This window comes from Petromyzon marinus, chromosome 32 (genome assembly GCF_048934315.1).
Source record: "Petromyzon marinus isolate PM22_M1 ecotype Great Lakes invasive population chromosome 32, UKy_Petmar_22M1.pri1.0, whole genome shotgun sequence".
NCBI lineage: Eukaryota > Metazoa > Chordata > Hyperoartia > Petromyzontiformes > Petromyzontidae > Petromyzon > Petromyzon marinus.
In genome coordinates this window covers 6,651,421-6,674,852 of record NC_133698.1, presented here as the reverse complement: position 1 = coordinate 6,674,852, position 23,432 = coordinate 6,651,421, and positions in this window count along the sequence as shown.

Below are 23,432 nucleotides of genomic sequence, written 5' to 3'. Positions count from 1 at the left end.
CTTTATCAAACTTACGGAATGTAAAGCGTCGTTCGGTTGTCTTGGTAACAAGTAACGTCGCTTGCTATTGGCCCGATTGCCTCGGGTGCTCGGGACCAATCGGATGTCGCGCGCGAGCGAGCGGCCACGTGGTCGTTGATAAACGCACGTGGCCGCCAGATGGCGATGGCTCCACACTCATTTCGCATTGCATTGCTCAGATATAAATCACAATATTGGAGGAATCCGATAAGCTATAAAGCTCTTTTTCACGAATGTCCAGTAGGGGCGGGTCAGAACGTTCAACAACAAACAATAAAAAACACACGATAGGAGTGAAAAGTATAGGAAAAATAAACAAATCACATAAACATACAAATACTGTAAAACTAAACAATTTTGTACGATCTTACCAGGTTTCAGTTTATTTATTTTGGTATAGCCCTGTGAGCCATTCGGCTCTTGAATCGGGTGCAACCACAACAAACAAAAAAAACACGAACAAGGAAACATCTGAAAGTGACTATGTGACTGTGCAAACAGAAAATCCATGAAAAAAACAGCAAAATATTCCTGATAAAAGCACCGTACACCAACGCTGTGTACAAAAAATCCCAGTGGGATGCAAGTCAAACAACAACAACAACCACAAGAAAACTTAGATTAAGGCCATCAGTCTAACTGCGTACTACAACAAAACAAACATGTCCAAACCAAAAAACTTTTCAAAATTACCAAAAAATGAAGCCATAATTGCAACGTAACAGTGATCATAGGGACTGTGACCGAATGTTTACAATAAACTGCATAAATAACATGTAACACCAAATCCTAGAGCCATAGCTGGCTGCATGAGTTACTCCACAACAATAGAAGCATCAGTCAGAGTATCAAATTTTTCAATGCACCTTTAAGATCAGCACGCTAAATCAAAATACAGATAATACTTTGCAGCGTCATGCGGAGCGAAACATTTTATTTTATTTTACGCCAATGAATAGCAGTGGCAGCTAGGGGTGTACAACTCCTCTAGAGCAGTTTTGAGAGAAGGTCTCATTGGTAGCGATTCAAGTTGCAGTTTATTGGCAAAAGCATTCCAGACCCTGGGGGCATCAATAGCAAAGGCCCTCCCTCCAGTTTTTGTACGGAAATAGGGAATGTGAAGCTGGTAAATGAGCGAAGACCTGAGGTAAAATTTGTTCTTTGAAACGGAGAGGAGATCCAGCAGGTAGTCTGCGGATTTTTTTTGTAAGTACATCGTGAATAAATAAGATCTGGTGCACAAGCCGTCGAACATTAAGAGATGTTTGACCCAATGTAGAGATCACAGTGGTGAGTCCTATATGGGCAGTTCAATCTAAATCTTAAGGCCGATTGATAGATGGAATCAAGCTTCTTCAGTACAGTACTTGGGGCTGATTAATACACGATTTCGCAGTAGTCAAGTAGAGGCAGTATGGTAGCTTTTATCAATTCCAAACAGAACATTGGGGGGAAGCAGTGCTTGTGTCGATACAGAAAACCAATTTTTATTTTTGTCTTCTTACCAATATAATCAATGTGATCTTCAAAATTAAATGTTGAATCCAGGATGACCCCAAGATACTTATAGATCTTTACTTGCTCTATTTGATAATTATTTAAGGAATGTAATTGGGGAAAAATAACTTCCTGCTTTAGTCCTGGTGAGAAGCATAGCACCTTGGTTTTGGAGGTATTCAGGACTAGTTTAAGAGCAACTAGCTGATGTTGTAGTTTTTTTAATCACCTTGTAGCTTAGCAATCACGTCATCCTGAGAGCGGCCAGCAGTAATCAGTATCGTGTCATCTGCAAAAGATTTACCCTGGAATGATCCAGGTCAGTGCCCAAGTCATTGACATAAAGAGAGAACAAAAGGGGGCCGAGGATGGAACCCTGTGGAACCCCTTTTGTTATCTTAACACTGTTTGACCTCCAACCATCTGTGAATACAGTTTGGGTGCGAGAAAAGAGGTAATTTTGTAACAATTTTACTGCGTTTTGGGAAAAACCGAGGCAACTCAGTTTACTAAGCAGGGTGTTGTGGTCTACTGTATCAAAAGCTTTGGACAGGTCTAGAAAAAGACAGGCACAGTACTGCTTATTATCAAGGCTACTGTAAATGTGATTCAGAGAGTCTAATGCAGCAGATGTGGTGCTGTATTTTTTTCGTAACCCAGATTGTTTTAGATGTAGTAGATTGTTGGTGGACAGGAAACTGCTAATTTTGTAGGTCAATAATGTTTCAAAAATCTTCATCAACGGGGACAAAATTGAGATAGGTCGGTAGTTATTTGGATCATCTTTAGGACCCCCTTTGTGAAGTGGACGGACATAGGAATGTTTCCATTCTAGAGGAACTGATGCTTCTTTGATGGACAGGTTGAAAATATGGACTATAGGTTTGTATATTAGGTGACCAACAGTTAGTAGAGCAAAGACGGGAATACTATCTGCTCTGGTAGAGGTAGGACAGTTGTTTCAGAACATTACTTTCGTGGATTGGCTGGAAACTAAATTCGATTAATGTTTGGACAGGGGTTTAGGAATTTGCATGAGCAGGGGTGACTCCCAATACATTATCAAAAAGATTACCAGCTTCAGAAAAATGAAGGTTAAAATTGTCAACTATTTTTTTGGGATCTGAAAAATATTCCCCATTTCGGTTAAGCTCAACGGGCAGATTGTCTGTTTTGGATGCCTTTTCGATACATTTGATTGTTTTCCAGAAAATCCTGGCATTTCCATGTGATTCCAGGAGAGTGGAGGAAAGGTCGGCATTTTTTGCATGCCGTATTTTTTTGACGCATCTATTCCTTAAAATCCTGCATTCTAGCCAGTCATTGACCAAATTACTTTTCTGAGCACATGCCCAAGCCTTGTCCCTAGTTTTCATGAGCCTTGCAATCAAAGGATCAAACCATGGTGGGCGGTTGCCTTTAGTTTTAAATCTAACCAACGGAGCATGTTTGTTAAGAATTTGGAGAAACGTGTACCTGAAGGTCTCCCAAGCCGTAATCAGGTTGTGGATATCACAGACCTTGTCAATATCCGAGTGAAGCACATCATTAGTAAATGCCTGAGTGTTTAAGTGTCTCATAGAGTGCTTCTCAACCAATTTAGGGGGGGCTTTGGGTCTGGATGATGATCTCACCCCAAAAATGAAGGAGTGATCACTAAGGTTATTACCCAGAACACCAGTCAGTGTGAAATTGTGAGGGGCATTTGTCAATAGGACGTCAAGCAGAGATGACTGTCCCGGATTTTTTAGGTTGGGTCCTGTGGGGACATTTATTAATTGAAACAGATTAAATTCATCTGCAAAATTTGTGGCCACGGCCGGCAGGTTTAGCCAATTCCAATTTAGATCACCCACTAAAACTATTTCACCTTTAGGGAGACCCCCAAAAAGCTCTCTCAGTGCAGATGCAGCTTCAACATCCTTCCCACGAGACGGTCGATAGCAGCACACTACCAATATCTGTTGATTATTTGGAAGAGTTATTCTGAGAGCCAGACCTTCAAAGCAACATTTTTTAAACAAAGAGTGAGCTAGTGAACATGCACACTGAGCTATTCGCTTGTTTTTCAGAAGAGACCTGGTCACAAATTATAACTCAAGAAAGGGGCTTATCTTGTGGAAATGGATATCAGCAAAATAATCTAAATAATCTAAATGCATGTTTCTAAATGCGGAGGGAAAAACCGGAGGACCCTGAGAAAAAAATCCGCGCGACCACGGGGCGAGAGGAAAGGCAAACTCCAAATATACAGGCGGGATCGAACCACCACCCTTAGAGAGAGATGCGAAGTCCCGCAATTACGCTGGCGAAAGGACACTGGCATTTCGCTCCTGAACGTAAGGATATAATGTATAGCCTCCCCTACATTGTCCTCTCGAGAGCTCGTCGAGAGCGTATATTGACTTTGTAGACGTGAGGATCACTGGGGAGTAACCCACACTTAAACAATTGCTGGCTGGACAGAGGGGTTCCATTGTACGGGGTGAAATCGCATTCTGTTATAATCTGTAGAATTCAGTGTTCTAGTAAAACACGAACAACTCAGCGACTCTGTGTTTAAAGCGTGCCGCAGTCGTTTTATTACTGAATGGGTTTCAGGTGACGGCAGGGTTGCCAACTCTGAAGCTATTCCGGGATATATTTTTTTACGAGATGACTGAATCCATTGTGTTTATGTCATTACGCTATCAAACGCAATCAGATGCCACCGTCATGTTCGAACAATGAATTTACTTCCGTATGAATCATGTTCATTCATTATGTTAATTAATTTTCTTTAAATACCCAATTTTTTTCGTCTCCCCGATTGCTTTCAAAAGTCACGGGGAGATCGGAAGGTTGGCAACCCCAGGTGACGGTGTTTTCAGGTTCAGGTGGGCGGGCGCACGCTTGTTCGCCTGAGTCATAAAGGCCGCGTTAGAGCACTGAAGGCGCCACCGCTGATTGCCTGGTGTCCGAATTCAGGTTTCAGCCCCAGTGGTTCAATACTTCTCAAGTGTAACGAGTTCGTTGACAGTCTCAGACCGACCACAAATGACAGTCCAAAACCTCCATTATAGATTGTACTCATACATTTCATATTAAATAGACTTGCCCCAGCTTTGAAAGCTTAACAATTCAGCTTGTGATTCAACAAACTCTTGGCAGGCAATATAAAAAGGGTTTATTTTTATTTTATCTCGCGTGAAAAGGAGCCTAATGAAAGGATTTCAAAAATGCTGCGGATCTGGCATGTCATATGCAGGGTCCATTCTTATACAGAGGGAAATGGCTCTGCTGCCAGTTCCGAGTTGGCACTGCCTCTCGTGACATAACAGTGGTAGAACAAAATTAAAATATATAGGGGGGGGAATCAAAATATATATTATCGTATATATAATATTAAAATGTTTGAAACTCATTGCGTCCGAAATGAGTTTGAAAAAACCATCAAGGTGCGTGCACCTGCTTTGAGAGAGGTATTTTAAAGGGGGTACTTTTCTATTTAAATCTGCCATTGATTTTCCAAACCGTCTTTGCTCGACTAAAAAAAAGCATTCAATCGGTAAAAAAAAAATGCTCATGTAACTCATTTTCAACTGTCACGGAGCACCTAGCCCTCCATTATTGCTGCTCGTATGCACAGGGGCGTCTAATGCAGTGACGTCCGCTCGTCGGCGGGCTAATGAGGCGTGCAAAGATGAATTCGTGCATAAGCTTCGGCTTCTGAACGTTCACAATTCGATGGTGTGGTGGTGAAACAAAAAAATAAAAGTAGCCAAACAGGGACATATTTGAACCCCCAAACGAGAATGGAAAGTAAAACGTCCGTTTATCCTCGGCTGCACCACTGATCCGACGAAACGCGGGGACAACTTAATCAGGGATAACTGTCGGAATTCATAATGTGAACATTTCGGATAATTGGCGCAACTTCGTAATCGAATGTGTCTTCGTGCACTACTGAAGGGACGCCACCTCGATGCCACGCGACACCTCTTCTGGCTTCACGAAATCTCATGGCATAACATGCGGCATCATTTTGCGTGATGTCATACTTTCGGGTTTAATTCGAAAATGTCGTTATCTCGACCTTTAAAACACGTTATTGTCGGATAAATCCCAAAATGCGACGTGGGCTTATTCCGAAAATACATTTTTGTTTAATCAGCGAATTCCAGCACAAGGCTCTCCTTCGGTACGAGGTTGGCAAGAGAAGGCAACATCAGCTGTACTGTACATCTATGCCTCCTTCCCCCTTTTATAAACTCACCGCCTTCGGCAACCTGCACTGATCAGTTTGGCGAAGTATGGCCAAATGACACCCCCAAATACCCGCGCAGTGTGGAGCGTCCTCCATCCCGCAGGCGAGAAAGATAAAAGGGCAGTACGTGGATGCGATGATTCTGGATGAAGGGATGTCACAACGTATTTCAATAAAGAAAAAACACACACACACACACACGGGTGTTCGATGTTTATTACTGCGAATGTTTTCCGAATCGCGTAAGAGATCGCCAGTGCTTCTAAGTCTTACTGCGTGAGTAATTATAACGTGATACGGGTCCTTTTGTTGCGTGCACTGATCGCCGTATTCGTCGGTATCAAAGACGCTCCAGAGAGTAAGACGCATCCCGAAACGTCTGCCCCGGGGGTCTGCAAATCTGATGTCACGCACAGAATCAGAATATTGAATTGGACTGGAAGGATCCGTTGAGCTGCGAAGCTATTTTTCACAGATGTCCAGCAGGAGAGGGTCATGCAAAAAGTTCCCAAATTATACGACGGTACCTGCCTGCATTTACTCCAATATACAAGTCCGTCACTTTAAAAAGTGCGGATGATGCACTTTACGTAATTGGATTTCAATATAATTATTTTAAATTATATTTTACCGTACAGAAGGAAGTCCCTGTAGCGTCCCTGAAGCAATTGCTGAAGGCTCAGCACGGATTTCTAAATTCTTAGTCGAGTTATGACGATGGTGGTGGTACATTGACGCCAAATCTCATGAGAAAATCGCCATTGCTGTTGATGATGGTGGTAATGCCGGGCGGTGGTGGTGGCTACTCTGCTGCACCCAGCACTGTGGAGGCAGACAGCGAGTGTTGGATCATCGCGCAGATTGGCTGTGAAACTCCCCCTTGCCGTGAGCGTCGCGGAGGTGAACTAATCGTAATCCGTTTCCATCTGTACGGGGATAGAGTGCTGCCCCTCGCCTGCATGGCTTCATATTATGATGGTGTTGACAGTTATGATGGTAATATTGATGGGTGATGGTGGTGACAATATTAGTGACCATGACCGTGTCATGCCCATCTTGTGTTCTTATAACCCCCCCCCCCCCAACTCTTTCCCCACCATTGGGAGCGGTGGCGCAGTAGTTTTGTCACTGCGCTATGAACCCGGCCACCCAACGGTTGTTCGATTCCAGACCACGGCTAACATCGGTGGCGAGTGATATCTAAATCGGTCATTCTCGCCTCCCTGCACGGAGACACATATGATCAGCCAACCCCCATTACCGAAAGGGTCTGGGAAGACCCGCGTCTCACGATGAATTTACAAAGGGGCCGTCCATAAATGACGTCACGCACCTATGGGGGGGGGGGGGTCAGACATTTGTGACGATGTGTGACGAGTGGGGGGGGGGGGTGAGAAATGTGACGTCACATCAAAATGCGCAACTTTACATTAATACAGACAACACGTTCTACTTAATTAAATAAGACTTTTTTAATAAATGTTTTCTCCTACAACATCAGAGCGCCACATTAAATACGCACTACAATGACAATAGTTTAAAGCGATTTCAAGCATGTTTTATATATTTTTTTGGGGGGGGGGAGGGGGCAGAGCTTTGTGACGTCATATTTGGGGGGGGGGGTCTGACTTTTTGTCACGTCGTGTGACGAAGGGGGGGGGAGGGGTCAAAAATCGTCCAAAATCGCGTGACGTAATATATGGACGGCCCCAAAGGGCTGTAAATTATTATATTTTGTACTTAAACTTTTCTCAAATCCGCGTGCTGTGGCATTCGTTGGTTCAATGCTAAATACATTAACGTGATGCCTTATTGTATAAAGGTCACACAGAGATGTACAGTACGTGTCAGTCTCATTCTAGCGCCGTTGATCAAGGGAATATTTTATTGCAGCATTCACGGATGAAGACAAAGACGGGCGATTGTGGCCAAAATGTTCGATCAAACATTCTTATTGCCAATACAAAAAACATATACATGCGGTATAAGCATCACTCAGCCGAAAATGGCTTTCCAATTGAATGTTGTCAAGCAGCGTTTTGTTTGAAGCAAAGTTCTGCACCAGCGTTGACTCTCTTGAGTGTAATCAGCAGAGACAGGCTTGTTCACCAAATGCTTTTTTTAAGATGGGTAGATGTTCATGGCGAGAACATTTCATATAATCTCGTGGAGCCCCCGTCAATCACAGCAGTGAACACGCAAAGTGTCTGCCACAAATGAACCACAATACCATGCTGACCTCGTTAAGGAGCATAAACCATCGTCTCGCCAACTCGGGTCATCCTCGCGACTAAGCAGCGGCGTTTGGATGGCCATCGAACAATAAATGTTGCTCCATCTCGCACGTTCAGATGCGCTTCTGCGGCCGTCTGGAACGCTCTCCCTTCCGATATTCGGAATCAACTGGAGCTATGCGCACTTTAAAATCGAGCTTGAAGCGCATTTCTTTAGAATTGCTTTTTGTTGTAAAGTCTGTTGTTGTCCTTCCACCGCTCTTCTGATGAGCACGAGTTGGCTACGTGCGGTGCGAAAAACGTTCAACATACCACATGAGTACTCTTTGGCTCTTTCGGTAAAGTCACGTAGAGGAAGAAAAATAATAATAGATCACGACGTTTCGATCGTCCTCAGGTGAACCGCCTCTACGGGGAGTGTTTTCACACAAGTGTTAGATCTTTGAACAATTTAACAGACTGCGAGACATGAAGCCTTTAAATGTAAGGACTTTTGTTTCAGCAGCCTGTTTCTCTCTCCCACCTGAAGACGATCGCTTGTGTGGCGATCGAAACGTCGTGATTTATTTTATTTTTCCTACCTACTCGGCGACTTTACCGAAAGAACCAAAGAGTATGGATTCCTGCAGTCACGAAAGCTTCAAATCAAGCTACCACATGAGTTGTTTATCTGGTGTGTTGCACGGTGCGTGAGCAGTTTCTTCTTGTTATTTAGTCGTCTGTAAATGGAGACATCATCTGTATGGACGAATTGTTTATTATTATTATTACATATTTTAATGGCCATTATTTCTCGTTCATACGTTAACAATGTATAGCCATATTTTGATTTCGTCTCAAATCTAACAGAGTTATAGTTTTCACTGGTCTTCCAAGTTTGCCTTATATATTCCAGGATTGCATCCTCCACTGTTGTAGTACAGTCCTGCAACTCACTCGGTTTACAGGATTATAATATTGTACGTTGCGGAAAGTAAGTTTGCACACATCTACTGGAGTATGTGTTACAAAGAAAGGCCGTTGCCCGAAACCGTCGCCCATTATATGTCATTACCGGATTATAAGACGCACCTCCAAATTTGGCTACAGGAGGCGGGAAAAGGTGTTTTGCATCGGGAGAATACTGTCTTAACTTTTAATAATTTACATAGTTTAACTTGTGGTACGTTGCACTGCGGGCAAAACATATTCGAATATCACTCGCCACCGGCGTTAGCCGTGGGCGGGAATAGAACTCAGCTTTCAAGTTTGGGGCCGCCCATAAATGACGTCACGCGATTTTGGACGATTTTTGCCCCCCCCCCCTCGTCACACGCCGTCACAAAAAGTCAGATCCCCCCTCAAATATGACGTCACAAAGCTCTGCCGCCCCCCCCCCCCAAAATAACACATGCTTCAAATCGCTTTTAACTATTGTCATTGTAGTGCGTATTTAATGTGGTGCTGCACTCTGATGTTGTAGGAGAAAACATTTATTGAAAAGTATATTTAATTAAGTAGAACGTGTTAAAGTAGAACGTGTTGTCTATACTTTTTTTAAGTTGCGCATTTTGATGTGACGTCACATTTCTCAAACCCCCCCTCCTCGTCACACATCGCCACACATCGCCACAATGTCTGACCCCCCCCCCCCCCCTAGGTGCGTGACGTCATTTATGAACGGCTCCTTTAAAGTTTATGTATTAGGTATAGCCCTGCGAGCCACAGGACAATGCAGTACGATTAGCACTCTTAAAGCAGTACTGTGCAGGATCGTACGCGGTAAGCGTGGAACGGTGCGTGCTTGAAATTACATTGAGGGACAGGGAGAGGAAGGCGTGGATTACAGAACATACACAGGTTAATGACAGCATTCAAACATAATTTCAGCTGGGAAGAAGAGTGGGCTTTGAGCAGGGCGCGTCGCTGGAAGGGATGATTGCCGCTGGTTAAGAATACTCAAAAACGGAATGGTAGCTAAAGAATTCGAGGCTTGGGAAAGGACCACACAGAGGATATGAAGCGATGAAATCAGTTCACGTGCTGACTACTACATCTTAGAAACGTGAGAAGTGGCGACGGCTTTGGGGATGCTTCAATCCAGCAGTGGAATTAGCCGTGGCTGATGATGATAATGATGACCATCCACGAGAAGAGCTCCCGTAGAGAGCTCTCAACCCCAAGGCACCCCCTCCAAACTCATCCCAGCACTGATTGCAAACACGTGCATTCTCTTTCGTCTGTGAGAGACAATAGAAGTGCCAGTGATTGCTCGGGAAACCATGACACAATTAACAATACCTAATTAAAGAATATATTTTATATTCTTGGTTCTTTCGGTAGAGTCACGTAGAAGGGAAACAATAAAATAAGAAAATATAAAACAGAATTTTATTGTTTTATATTTTTTTATTATTTTATTGTTTCCCAAGAATATGAATCCCTGCAGTCACGAAAGCTTTAAATAAAAATATATTTTATATCAACAAACGCGCGCATCGCCGTTCAATCCCATGTTGATAGTCGCATTTGTCCTTGGAATATTTTTTTGAAAACTCAGTTGCGTTTAGAAGCAATTATTAATTCGGAGTAAATCATGGTTCGTTTGAATATTTATAATGTGTCACAATGTTGGTGCTTAATTATCACGCGGCACAATTTGCCCAACAAAACGATCTAATAAGACTAACGGCTACGGATGGGTCTTTCATTACAGTATTACTACTAGGGTGTGTGTTGTGTGTGTTTCCTCGTTTTCAATTAAAATCAAAGAATAAAGAAAACTAATTTGCAGTCAATTGCATAAACTGGAACCGTGCAAATTCGTTCATGTTTACTTGGCCTTGTTTATATATAAAAAAATATTGGAAAAAATATTAAAATGAAACAGGGAGGGTATAAACAAGCTTTTCGTAAATTAACATTCGTAAATTTCAGCCTCGCCACTATTAAAATTGTACCTAAATATTTTATAACACCGTTGCATGCCCAATGCAGCTATTGCTAAGGCTCACGCGCGCGTGTATATATATCGCGCGTACAGATTGCCCGTCAGCTTGTGGTCTATTATAAAACTAATAAGAGATATATCTACCAAGCCGTCTGGCCAACGTGGAAGAGTAGAACAAACACCCTCTCGTGTGGTTCTCTAGAGCTTCCTCTTACTGGAGACCCGAGCGGGTTAGGAGGGGTCCCTTCCACTGGCAGTGACGTGTGCAGGCAAATTGCAGGGCTGCACCTTTTTTATAGGTTTTTAACCTGTGCACGTTCTCTACCCTGTGCTTGCACCAGGGGCGAAGTAGAACCAGGTGGACAAAAGGCGAGGCCAGGCGTTGGAGCTGCCCCCCACCCCACCCCACCTCCACTCCTACCAACCTCGTTCGTGGTGCCTTTCCGGCCTTCATAGGCGCTCGCTAACAACACCTGCTCCCAACAATCGTGTCATCATCGTCCAACCAGGTGAGAGTTGGTTGGGTTAATTAGACCCAGGGGGGGGGGGGTGGTCGTGGCCGACAACCAAAAATAACAAGAAGTGACAATTTTTTCGAATTCGGTAAAACTAAAAACAACTCAATATTTCAAGAGCCTCATCGATGCACGTGGTGAATAGGAGACGGTGCGGTCCTTAAAGAACCGCAGTCTGCCGACCCCTGGGTTAAACTAACGTGTACATTTGCTGCATTTCCCTTCGATAACCTATATCCACAAACTTTCTTGTGTTGCCTTCATTGGTCTTGTGTGTGTTCGTTACGCATGTGTGTAGGTTTCGTGTTACAAGTATTGATATGAGTGAATTATGAGTGGTCCTTGCATGTACGGATGTATGCACACACACACACACGCGCGCGTGAATATTTACATGAGTTAATTGCTATTGTGTGTATGCATGCACGTGGATTATAAGACGCACCACGTCTCTCCCCCCACTGAAATTTTAAGCAAAAGTTGGAGGTGCGCCATATAATTTGATAAGTGCGCGTGATCAAGATTTGTAAATATTTTTGTATTGACATCAGGCATACGTTTTGGGGTGCGTCTTACGTTCCGGAACATCTGATAATTCGGAGATTCGGGTATAGGAGATAAAATTTCGATTTAAAGCTGTCGTGACTGCAGGGATTCATCTTCTTGGTTCTTTCGGTAAAGTCACGTAGAATGGAAATAAAATAATAAAATAATAAAACATATTTCCATTCTACGTGACTTTATAGGAGATTAATTCAGTACGCGCACGTGTAAAGCAATACACGTGTTTAGTGGCATCGTAAGAGAATTGGGCATAATGCTCGTGTTTGTGTATGTACACATACTCTTGATATGGTTAAAAGCTAACGCTGGTTTGCATATACAAGACAAAAGATCCTACCCATTGAAGTCTTTCATTCTCCGTCAAGGCGTAAGTACTACTCCGCGAGCACCTGTTTATTCAGTGGCACGTGGCGCGCACGAGGCTGATGTGACGAGCAATGCTGACGTATAAACACAAACGACTACTTAAGGCTGAGTCGACATAGGGGAGGCCCAGTACGTGTTCAGACCTGTGGACAAGCCTGATAATAATTCCAATAAGAATCTTTTAGACTGGATAAATCCGATGAGCTATGAAGCTCTTTTTTCACAGATGTCCAGTACGGGCGGGGGGTGGTGTCAGCAAGTTACAATGTAGCAGGGACCTGCTGAACAGTGTCTTCAGGCTCTGTGATGCTTTGGTGCGGCCCCTGGGTGGTCTTTAGTGCAGCCCCTGGGTGGCCTTTAGTGCGGCCCCTGGGTAGCCTTTAGTGGGGCTCTTGGGTGGCCTTTAGTGTGGCTCTTGGGTGGCCTTTAGTGTGGCCCCTGGGTGGCCTTTAGTGCAGCCCCTGGGTGGCCTTTAGTGCGGCTCTTGGGTGGCCTTTAGTGCGGCTCTTGGGTGGCCTTTAGTGCGGCTCTTGGGTGGCCTTTAATGCGGCCCCTGGGTGGCCTTTAGTGTGGCCCCTGGGTGGCCTTTAGTGCGGCTCTTGGGTGGCCTTTAGTGCGGCCCCTGGGTGGCCTTTAGTGGGGCTCTTGGGTGGCCTTGAGTGTGGCCCCTGGGTGGCCTTGAGTGTGGCCCCTGGGTGGCCTTTAGTGCGGCTCTTGGGTGGCCTTGAGTGTGGCCCCTGGGTGGCCTTTAGTGCAGCTCTTGGGTGGCCTTGAGTGTGGCCCCTGGGTGGCCTTGAGTGTGGCCCCTGGGTGGCCTTTAGTGCGGCCCCTGGGTGGCCTTGAGTGTGGCCCCTGGGTGGCCTTTAGTGCGGCTCTTGGGTGGCTTTTAGTGCGGCTCTTGGGTGGCCTTTAGTGTGACCCCTGGGTGGCCTTTAGTGCGGCCCTGGACAACATACAAATGTGAACCCCCGCCCCTCCCTCTACTATCATCGTGTTGCTGTGAAACCCCCAATGGTTTCAAATGTGTGGCGGCCCTCAGATTGACGATGTCTTATCGGCGAAAGTGTGGGCCCCCCCTCTCTGTGAACGTGTGCACCCGGAGCACGATTCCCAAACCACCGCGATAATATCTCACCCGTCAACGCGCACCACCCGGCGTGGTGAAGTATGGTCAAACAATCCCTGTAACAACGGCTTTGGGAGTGTGGGGGGGGGGGCATCATCACCTGGCAGTGGATTAACAAAGGGGAGCTGGCTGAATAGTGTGGCGTTGTCGTTGCTGCGGGGTAAGTGCTGTGAGCGAGCACGTATTGAAGCCAGGACACCACGCTCGGCCGCCTTTGTCTCCCCCAGTGTTGATGTTTACACACCTCGTTTAACGCCGCTGTCTCGACAGGTTTGTTTTTGTTTTATCTCCCGCTTCAAGAAGGGACACACAATGTGCATCGCGCAAACAGTCTACGAACACCACACGCTTCGCATACACACACAGCACACACATTGTACACAGCACACACATGACACACACAGCACACACACACAATGCCCACAGTACACACATACAGCACACACACACAGTCCACACATTGTACACAGCACACACATGACACACACAGCACACACACACAATGCCCACAGTACACACACATTGTACACAGCACACACATTGTACATAGCACACACACACAGCACACACACAATACCCACAGTACACACATACAGCACACACAGTCCACAGTACACACACAGCACACACACACAATGCCCACAGTACACACACATGACACACAGCACACACATTGTACACAGCACACACACACACAATACCCACAGTACACACATACAGCACACACAGTCCACAGTACACACACAGCACACACACACAATGCCCACAGTACACACACATGACACACAGCACACACATTGTACACAGCACACACACACAGCACACACACAATACCCACAGTACACACATACAGCACACAGTCCACAGAACACACACAGCACACACACACAGTCCACAGTACACACACAGCACACATACACAGTCCACAGCACACAGTACACACAGTCCACAGCACATACATGACACACAGCACACACATGACACACAGCACACATACACACAATTCCCACAGTACACACATACAGCACACACACACAGCCCACAGTACACACACAGCACACACAGCACACACACACAATGCCCACAGTACACACATACAGCACACACACAGTCCACAGTACACACACAGCACACACACACAGTCCACACACAGCACACACAATGCCCACAGTACACACACATTGTACACAGCACACACATTGTACACAGCACACACACACACACAGCACACACAATACACACAGTACACACATACAACACACACAGTCCACAGTACACACACAGCACACACACACAGTCCACATTACACACACAGCACACACACACAGTCCACAGTACACACAGTTCACAGCACATACATGACACACAGCACACATGCACACAATTCCCACAGTACACACATACAGCACACACACACAGCCCACAGTACACACACAGCACAAACACAGCACACACACACAATGCCCACAGTACAGACATACAGCACACACACACACAGTCCACAGTACACACACAGCACACACACACAGTCCACACACAGCACACACAATGCCCACAGTACACGCACACAAAGCACACACACAGTCCACAGTACACACACACAGCACACAATGTCCACAGTACACACACAGTCCACACAGCACACACACACAATGTCCACAGTACACACACAGCACAACCCACCCCGTTTACAATACGCACACCCAAACAGCACACACATATCGCACACACATACACGGTGTACACACATACACGGTGTACACACGCACACAGCACACACTGTTCACCCACACAGTACACACACTGCACACATGGTACACAGCCACAAATTGTAAAGACACACACTGCACACGCAGCGCACACACACACCGCACTCATACACAGCGCACACACAAATAGCGCAGACAGAAAATGCACACAGAAACACAGCACACAGAAACACGCGGCACACACAGCGCACACACAGACACGAGGCAGACACACAGCGGACACCACACACACACAGCGCACACACAGACACGAGGCACAGACACACAGCGGACACCACACACACACAGCGCACACACAGCGGACACACAGACACGAGGCACAGACACACAGCAGACACCACACACACACAGCGGACACCACACACACACACCACACACACACACAGCGCACACACACCACACACACACACAGCGCACACACACCACACACACACACAGCGCACACACACAGCGCACACACACCACACACACACAGCGCACACACACAGCGCACACACACAGCGCACACACACAGCGCACACACACAGCGCACACACACAGCGCACACACACCACACACACACAGCGCACACACACCACACACACACACAGCGCACACACACACAGCGCACACACACCACACACACACAGCGCGCACACACACCACACACACACAGCGCGCACACACACCACACACACACAGCGCACACACACAGCGCACACACACACACCACACACACAGCGCACACACACAGCGGACACACACACAGCGGACACACAGACACGAGGCACAGACACACAGCGGACACCACACACACACAGCGGACACCACACACACACAGCGCACACACACACCACACATACACACAGCGGACACCACACACACACCACACACAGCGCACACACACCACACACACACAGCGCACACACACACAGCGCACACACACACCACACACACACACACAGCGGACACCACACACAGCGGACACCACACACACACAGCGGACACCACACACACAGCGAACACACAGACACGCGGCACATAGACACACAGTGGACACCACACACACAGCACACACACAGCGGACACCACACACACAGCGCACACACACAGCGGACACCACACACACAGCGCACACAGCGCACACACAGACACACAGCGGACACCACACACACACAGAGCACACACACCACGCACACACAGCGGACACCACACACACAGCGCACACCACACACACACACAGCGCACACACAACAGTCACGCGGCACACAGACACACAACAGACACACGGCACACAGACACACGGTACACAGACACACGGCACAGAGACACAGCGCACACACACCACACACACACAGCGCACACACAACAGTCACGCGGCACACAGACACACAGCGGACACCACACACCCATAGCGCACACACAGCAGACACCACACACACAGTGCACACAGACACACAGCGGACACCACACACACATAGCGCGCACACAGCAGACACCACACAAACACACAGTGCACACAGACACACAGCGGACACCACACACACACACAGCGCACACAGACACACAGCAGACACCACACACACACAGCGCACACAGACACACAGCAGACACCACCACCACACACACAGCGCACAGCCCACGGGTCGCATCAACATCATCCACAGCGCGCGCACGCACGCACGCACGATGCCTCCTCCTCCTCCACTGCCTCCGCCACTGCAACACGCCGAGCCTCGCGTTACCTCCTCATTAATATTCACGAGGCTATTTGCGTACGCGGCGACTCCGCGCTTAATATTAATGAGGGCGAAGCTCGCGTAAGGGGAGGGGGAGGGAGGAGAGGAGGGAGGAGGTGCAATGGCAATGGGATGTGAAGCTGATGGTGGTCAGAAAACGCAGCGCTGAAACAAATCGGAGGGGAGAGGAGGAGGTGGAGGTGGTGGTGGTGTGGGAGGAGGAGGAGAATCATCATCATCATCGTCGTTGCTGCTGCTGCTGCTGCCACCAGTTCTTGTCGTGGCGGTCACTTCTCTCGAGAGCTCCCATCCCAACCGAGATTGGCATCACATCTGGTAAGCTTGCTGTGTGTGAGTGAGATCGCATCACCGCCAATGCTGACCGCAGGAGGAGCAGCAGCAGTCAGTCAGCTGTGCTGCTGCCTGCCTGGCTTGGGTTAGGTTGGTGGTGATGGCTTTACAACTGGAGTCCTGTTCACAAACATATCCACCCACGTTTTATTCATTCATGGCTTAGGCTATTTCTCATAATTCGCGTGGCCACTGTATTGTATTGCTGTTACGGGTCAAAATTTTAGTGTATAGGAGATTGCGTTTACCCAACGAGTTGGGTTTAAACTGGACAAGCGTGTGTGTGTGTGATTTGTGTTTGTTTTTGTGTGTTTTGTTATATATGCAGTGTGTATGTGCGTGTGTGTGTCTCTACTGTAGTTGTTGTGGTGTGCGTGGTCGCGGAGACATGAATGAAATGTTGAATTTTGTACACGGGTAGGGATGGAATTGTGCCACTGTCGTGTGTGTGTGTAAGTCGGAGAGGCACGGCGCTCTGTGTGTAGGTGGGGAGGAGAGGTTGGGACGGAAGAGCAACAGTTGTGCATTTGGTGAAGTGTGCGTTGTGTGGTCGTCTGGATGTGTGTGGTAGTGTGTGTGGTAGTGTGGTAGTCTCTGTGTGTGTGGTAGTGTGTGTGGTAGTGTCGTAGTCTCTGTGTGTGTGGCAGTCTCTGTGTGTGTGGCAGTCTCTGTGTGTGTGGCAGTCTCTGTGTGTGTGTGGTAGTCTCTGTCTGTGTGTGTGTGGTCGTCTGTGTGTGTGTGGTAGTGTGTGTGGTAGTGTGGTAGTCTCTTTGTCTGGTAGTCTCTGACTGTGTGTTGGTAGTCTCTGTATGTGTGTGTGTTGGTAGTCTCTGTCTGTGTGGTAGTCTCTGTCTGTGTGGTAGTCTCTGTGTGTGTGTGGTAGTCTCTGTGTGTGTGTGGCAGTCTCTGTGTGTGTGGTAGTCTCTGTGTGTGTGTGGTAGTCTGTGTGTTGGTAGTCTGTGTGTGTGTGGTAGTCTGTGTGTGTGTGGTAGTAGTCTCTGTCTGTGTGTGGTAGTAGTCTCTGTGTGTGTTGGTAGTCTCTGTCTGTGTGTGTGTGGTAGTAGTCTCTGTCTTTGTGTGTTGGTCGTCTCTGTCTTTGTGTGTTGGTCGTCTCTGTCTGTGTGTGTGTTGGTCGTCTATGTCTGTGTGTGTGTTGTAGTCTCTGTCTGTGTGTGTGTGGTAGTAGTCTCTGTCTGTGTGTGTGTTGGTCGTCTCTGTGTGTGTTAGTCGTCTCTGTCTGTGTGTGTGTGTGTTGGTCGTGTCTGTGTGTGGTAGTAGTCTCTGTCTGTGTGTGTGGTAGTAGTCTCTGTCTGTGTGTGTTGTAGTAATCTCTGTCTGTGTGTGTGGTAGTAGTCTCTGTCTGTGTGTGTGTTGGTCGTCTCTGTCTTTGTGTGTGTTGGTCGTCTCTGTCTGTGTGTGTGTTGTAGTCTCTGTCTGTGTGTGTGGTAGTAGTCTCTGTCTGTGTGTGTGTGGTAGTAGTCTCTGTCTGTGTGTATGTTGGTCGTCTCTGTCTGTGTGTGTGTGGTAGTAGTCTCTGTGTGTGTTGTAGTAGTCTCTGTGTGTGGTAGTAGTCTCTGTGTGTGTGTAGTCTCTGTCTGTGTGTTGGTCGTCTCTGTCTGTGTGTTGGTAGTCTCTGTCTGTGTGTGTGTTGGTAGTCTCTGTCTGTGTGTGTGTTGGTAGTCTCTGTCTGTGTGGTAGTAGTCTCTGTCTGTGTGTGTGTTGGTCGTCTCTGTCTGTGTGTGTGTGGTAGTAGTCTCTGTCTGTGTGTGTGTGGTAGTAGTCTCTGTCTGTGTGTGTGTGGTAGTCTCTGTCTGTGTGTGTGTTGTAGTCTCTGTCTGTGTGTGCGTGGTGGTCGTCTCTGTCTGTGTGTGTGTGGTAGTCTCTTGTCTGTGTGTGTGTGGTAGTAGTCTGTGTGTGTGGTAGTCTCTGTGTGTTGGTAGTCTCTGTCTGTGTGTGTGTTGGTAGTCTCTGTCTGTGTGTTGGTCGTCTCTGTCTGTGTGTGTGGTAGTCTCTGTGTGTGTGTGGTAGTAGTTTCTGTGTGTGTTGTAGTAGTCTCTGTGTGTGGTAGTAGTCTCTGTGTGTGTGTGGTAGTAGTCTCTGTGTGTGTGTGGTAGTCTCTGTCTGTGTGTTGGTCGTCTCTGTCTGTGTGTGTGTGGTAGTAGTCTCTGTGTGTGTGTGTGTTGGTCGTCTCTGGCTGTGTGTGTGTTGGTCGTCTCTGGCTGTGTGTGTGTTGGTCGTCTCTGGCTGTGTGTGTGTTGGTCGTCTCTGTCTGTGTGTGTGTTGGTAGTCTCTGTCTGTGTGTGTGTTGGTAGTCTCTGTCTGTGTGTGTGTTGGTAGTCTGTTTGTGTGTGTGGTAGTAGTCTCTGTCTGTGTGTTGGTCGTCTCTGTCTGTCTGTGTGTGTGTGGTAGTAGTCTCTGTGTGTGTGTTGGGTCGTCTGTGTGTGTTAGTGGGGAGCGGTGGTGTAGTAGTGAGCGCGCTGCGCTACGAACCTGGCGACCCGGGTTCGATTCCCGTTCACGGACAACACCGGTGACGATTATCTGAACCGGTCCTGGGCCTCCCCTAGGTCGACTCAGCCTTAAATGAGTACCTGGTGCGCGATGTGTAAACATCGCTACTAGGGAGACAAAGGCGGCCGGGCGTGGTGTTGGCCACCCACCCCCTGGTGTGCCGTGCCGGCCTTTACAGGTGCTCGCTAACAGCACTTGCCCCTACAGTGGTAAGGCTGTACGGGGGATCTTTGTCTTTTCCGTGTGTGTTCGTCTGTGTGTGGGGAGCGGTGGTGCAGGGGTTAGCGCGCCGCGCTACGAACCCGGCGACCCGAGTTCGATCCCCGCTCACGGCCAGCTGCTGAACCCTGTCGTGAGCCTCCCCTAGGTCGACTCGGCCTCAAACGAGTACCTGGTGTGGGGTGGAAACATCCCCTCTGGGGAGACAAAGGCGGTCGGGCGTGGTGGTGGCCACCCACCCATTTTGTTATTGTATTCCGTTCTGACCCTTAATAGGTGCTCGCTAACAACACTCGCCCCCAAGACTCTGTTAAGGCTACACGTGGGAAGTTTGTTGTGCGAGTTTGTGCGGCGTCCGTTCCAAACGAAAATATCAGCCAGGGATGATTGAGATGATGCTATAACATCGTGACTTGTACACATAGGCTGTGACAATTAGCGTATTTCCTGAACAACAACAACAACGTGGATTCGAAGAACACCTTTACACAAATGTAAAGACCCTTATACACGTTAAACGGATGTGTAATAAATACTGGAGGGGGTAAAAAAAACCATACGCTTCCGAAGAAATCGTCTTTATTTGATTCAAATACTGGCGGTGCCATGCGGCCCTGCTTACGTTCGATGATCATTAATCCCCCTTTAAACGTTAGACGGACAACAGCATTTGCGATTGACAAATTTGATGAAAGCATTGTGTGTGTGTCTGTGTGTCCTCCCCCCTTGTCTTGTAAGTTGTCTATCGGCAACGCAGCGTTAGACGTGGTCGAGACACGGTCGCGTGAAGTCGCAGACAACTTTTTTCCCTTGCGCGTGCAGCCATGCAACTTGTTCCGTGGCGCAGTTAATAACTACTCTCAATGTGTCGATAAAATCACTTGCCCTGAAAGTAAAAACACGTATACAATAATAGGAAATTGTGCTGTTAATATGGGTCATTGCCCGAAACGTCGCATCCATTGTTTCTCGTTTTTTTGGGGGGGGTGGTGGGCAGTGATATTGACACATGGGTTGAGTTTTTACTTATTTATCACGCAACACAAAAACCCCGTGTGGTTAATAACCACATTTTTGGGTAAGTTGGCCTCGGGCATTAGCAGTACAGTATTGCCGTAACAAGGTTATTTATTTTCTCGGTAGTTTCAGGTAAGACGATAAAAAAACCCCACAATAATGTACAATCGAATTGATTTTTAAAAAAAAAATCAACTTAACTTTTTCTCTGTTGGCACTACGACGCAGCGCGACTATCGAGCTAACCAAAATGATCGTTTCGAGGCCGTATCGTTCTTTACGGATTATAAAACAACCCCCCCCCCCTCTAATTCCCCTCCGCAATTGTAAAGGAGAAGTTGTCTTGCGACTCTCTACGTAAGCCGGGGCAGTCGGACTGAGCGGGCACATTCGCGACCGGCGAGATGTGCAATGAGCCTTGGGGGGGAGGGTGGGTGCGCGTCTTACTTTCAGCAGCGGCTTAACACGCGGAGGACAAGGGGTCAAATCCCTAGTCGAAGTGCATTCATTATTATTGTACGGTACGGGTCGGAAAAAACCCAAAAAGAAAGAGAGATAATTTTTGTTTTCGAATTCCGTAACAACAGCAACAAAAGATAACTCAACATTACATGAGCAGCAGCAGCAATGTATGTGAATGCGAGACTGCGGGTCCTTAATACATAATAACGTCACGAAGCCGCAGGTTTTTGCCCGACTCCTGTGCTATATACAGAGGGGGGGGGGGGGGGCATCGTAGGAATTGATCGTGGAGCGGCTCGGATCATTTGAACGGGAACCGAGGACGTGCCATGGTCCTTGGTTAAGTTCAAATAAAAGTGTACGTATGTTTTTGCCCCGACTGAGAACAAGAGAACACAGACGTCACGTAATTAGGTAGATCGTACTTGAATGCAATTACTGAACGTTGTGATGTGACGGCGTGTGCCCTGGTGCTGTTTAAAAGAATCCCGACGTAAGCCAATTGGGTTTGTCTCAAAGTCACGCTTACAACTTGAATCTGGAGTTTCTTTTTGAATTGTCTTCATGACTCTGGCCATGTCCCCCCGCACACGAAGAGGGGGCGTGTGTCTTCGTGAAAGCCGAATAAGATGGGACCTGTCTCTCTGTTTGACGAGAGCACGTGTCAGCTGCCTGATGCGAGGGAAAGGTTCATGATCCAATCTGCCTTTGCCCCATGTGTATGTCAAACGTGGTTGGTGCGGATATGATATTATTATTATTGTGACGCTTGTTCTAACCCACGGTAAAACATCTCCAAAGTCTCATTTATCTTATTTAGGAGGAATCCTGCAAAAAGTTTCACAGTAATGGGCGATGATGATTGATGTATATCATCCCGACCGAGTTAATTTGCGGGTCATAAAAAATGTAGCAAAATGTGGACCATGACGCCTACACACACACACAATGGCTCGCTATTGTGAATGACGGCACGGGACCTTGAACGTCCACTTCGAAGCAGAGGGCGAGGAGTAATTTAGACGCTTTCTATTTTTTACACGCTTTTTATTATTTACATTTACACGTGTTTTGTAATTAACTCGCTGTCTGTTGTTGTAGTTGTTGTATCCTTAAATCTTGTAACTCAATTTGAACCCATTTCCCAATGTGGTATCGACCGCAAACTTGGTATACTTATGTCATACTAATGAAAATACTATATTCTATCATAATATATATATATTTATATAACAATTATATGTTATGTTTCGGCTTGGATCGAATTGTCCACAGTCAACTGACGTTGTTATAATTGGCCACGGTCCCTTACGTTGTGGCAAGCTTCGGGGCCACTTCCTGGAGTCGTGGTGGAGTTCTTCTGCCATTACTAGCACGGTACATTTCATTAAAGCGTGTTTAAAAATAAAGTTTTTTAATATATAACTTATTTTGTTACGGCCAACGAGTAAGAGAAGCCAGGGAGGCCGTCCGCTCTGCAACGGTAAATTAAGAGAGCTGTCATTTTCATGGGCCTTCTCTTCCCACAATCCTGTATTCAGAGCACTTAAAAGATAATCTACTTATTACGTAAGAAAGTGGCGAGATGATTGGCACGGTTGGCTACGTACGGTGCGAAAGATGTTTAACATACTTACATTGTGAGTTTTTTTGTTTGTTAAATAGCACAGATCGAAACGTTATAAACGATTTGAAATTAACTGTCTTCTGTATCCGTTGCTCACTCCTCTTTGGTGTAGCTATCTATGTCTTCTGAATTTCTTCTGCCGTTTCCAATCGCATTTCATGTGCATTTGTTTCACGGAAAAATCCCGTGCAGCCAGTCACCAAGCTAGTTTCGGTGGCAACGGCGCGCGGTACACTAACATCAGAGTTGTTGCTGGCGCG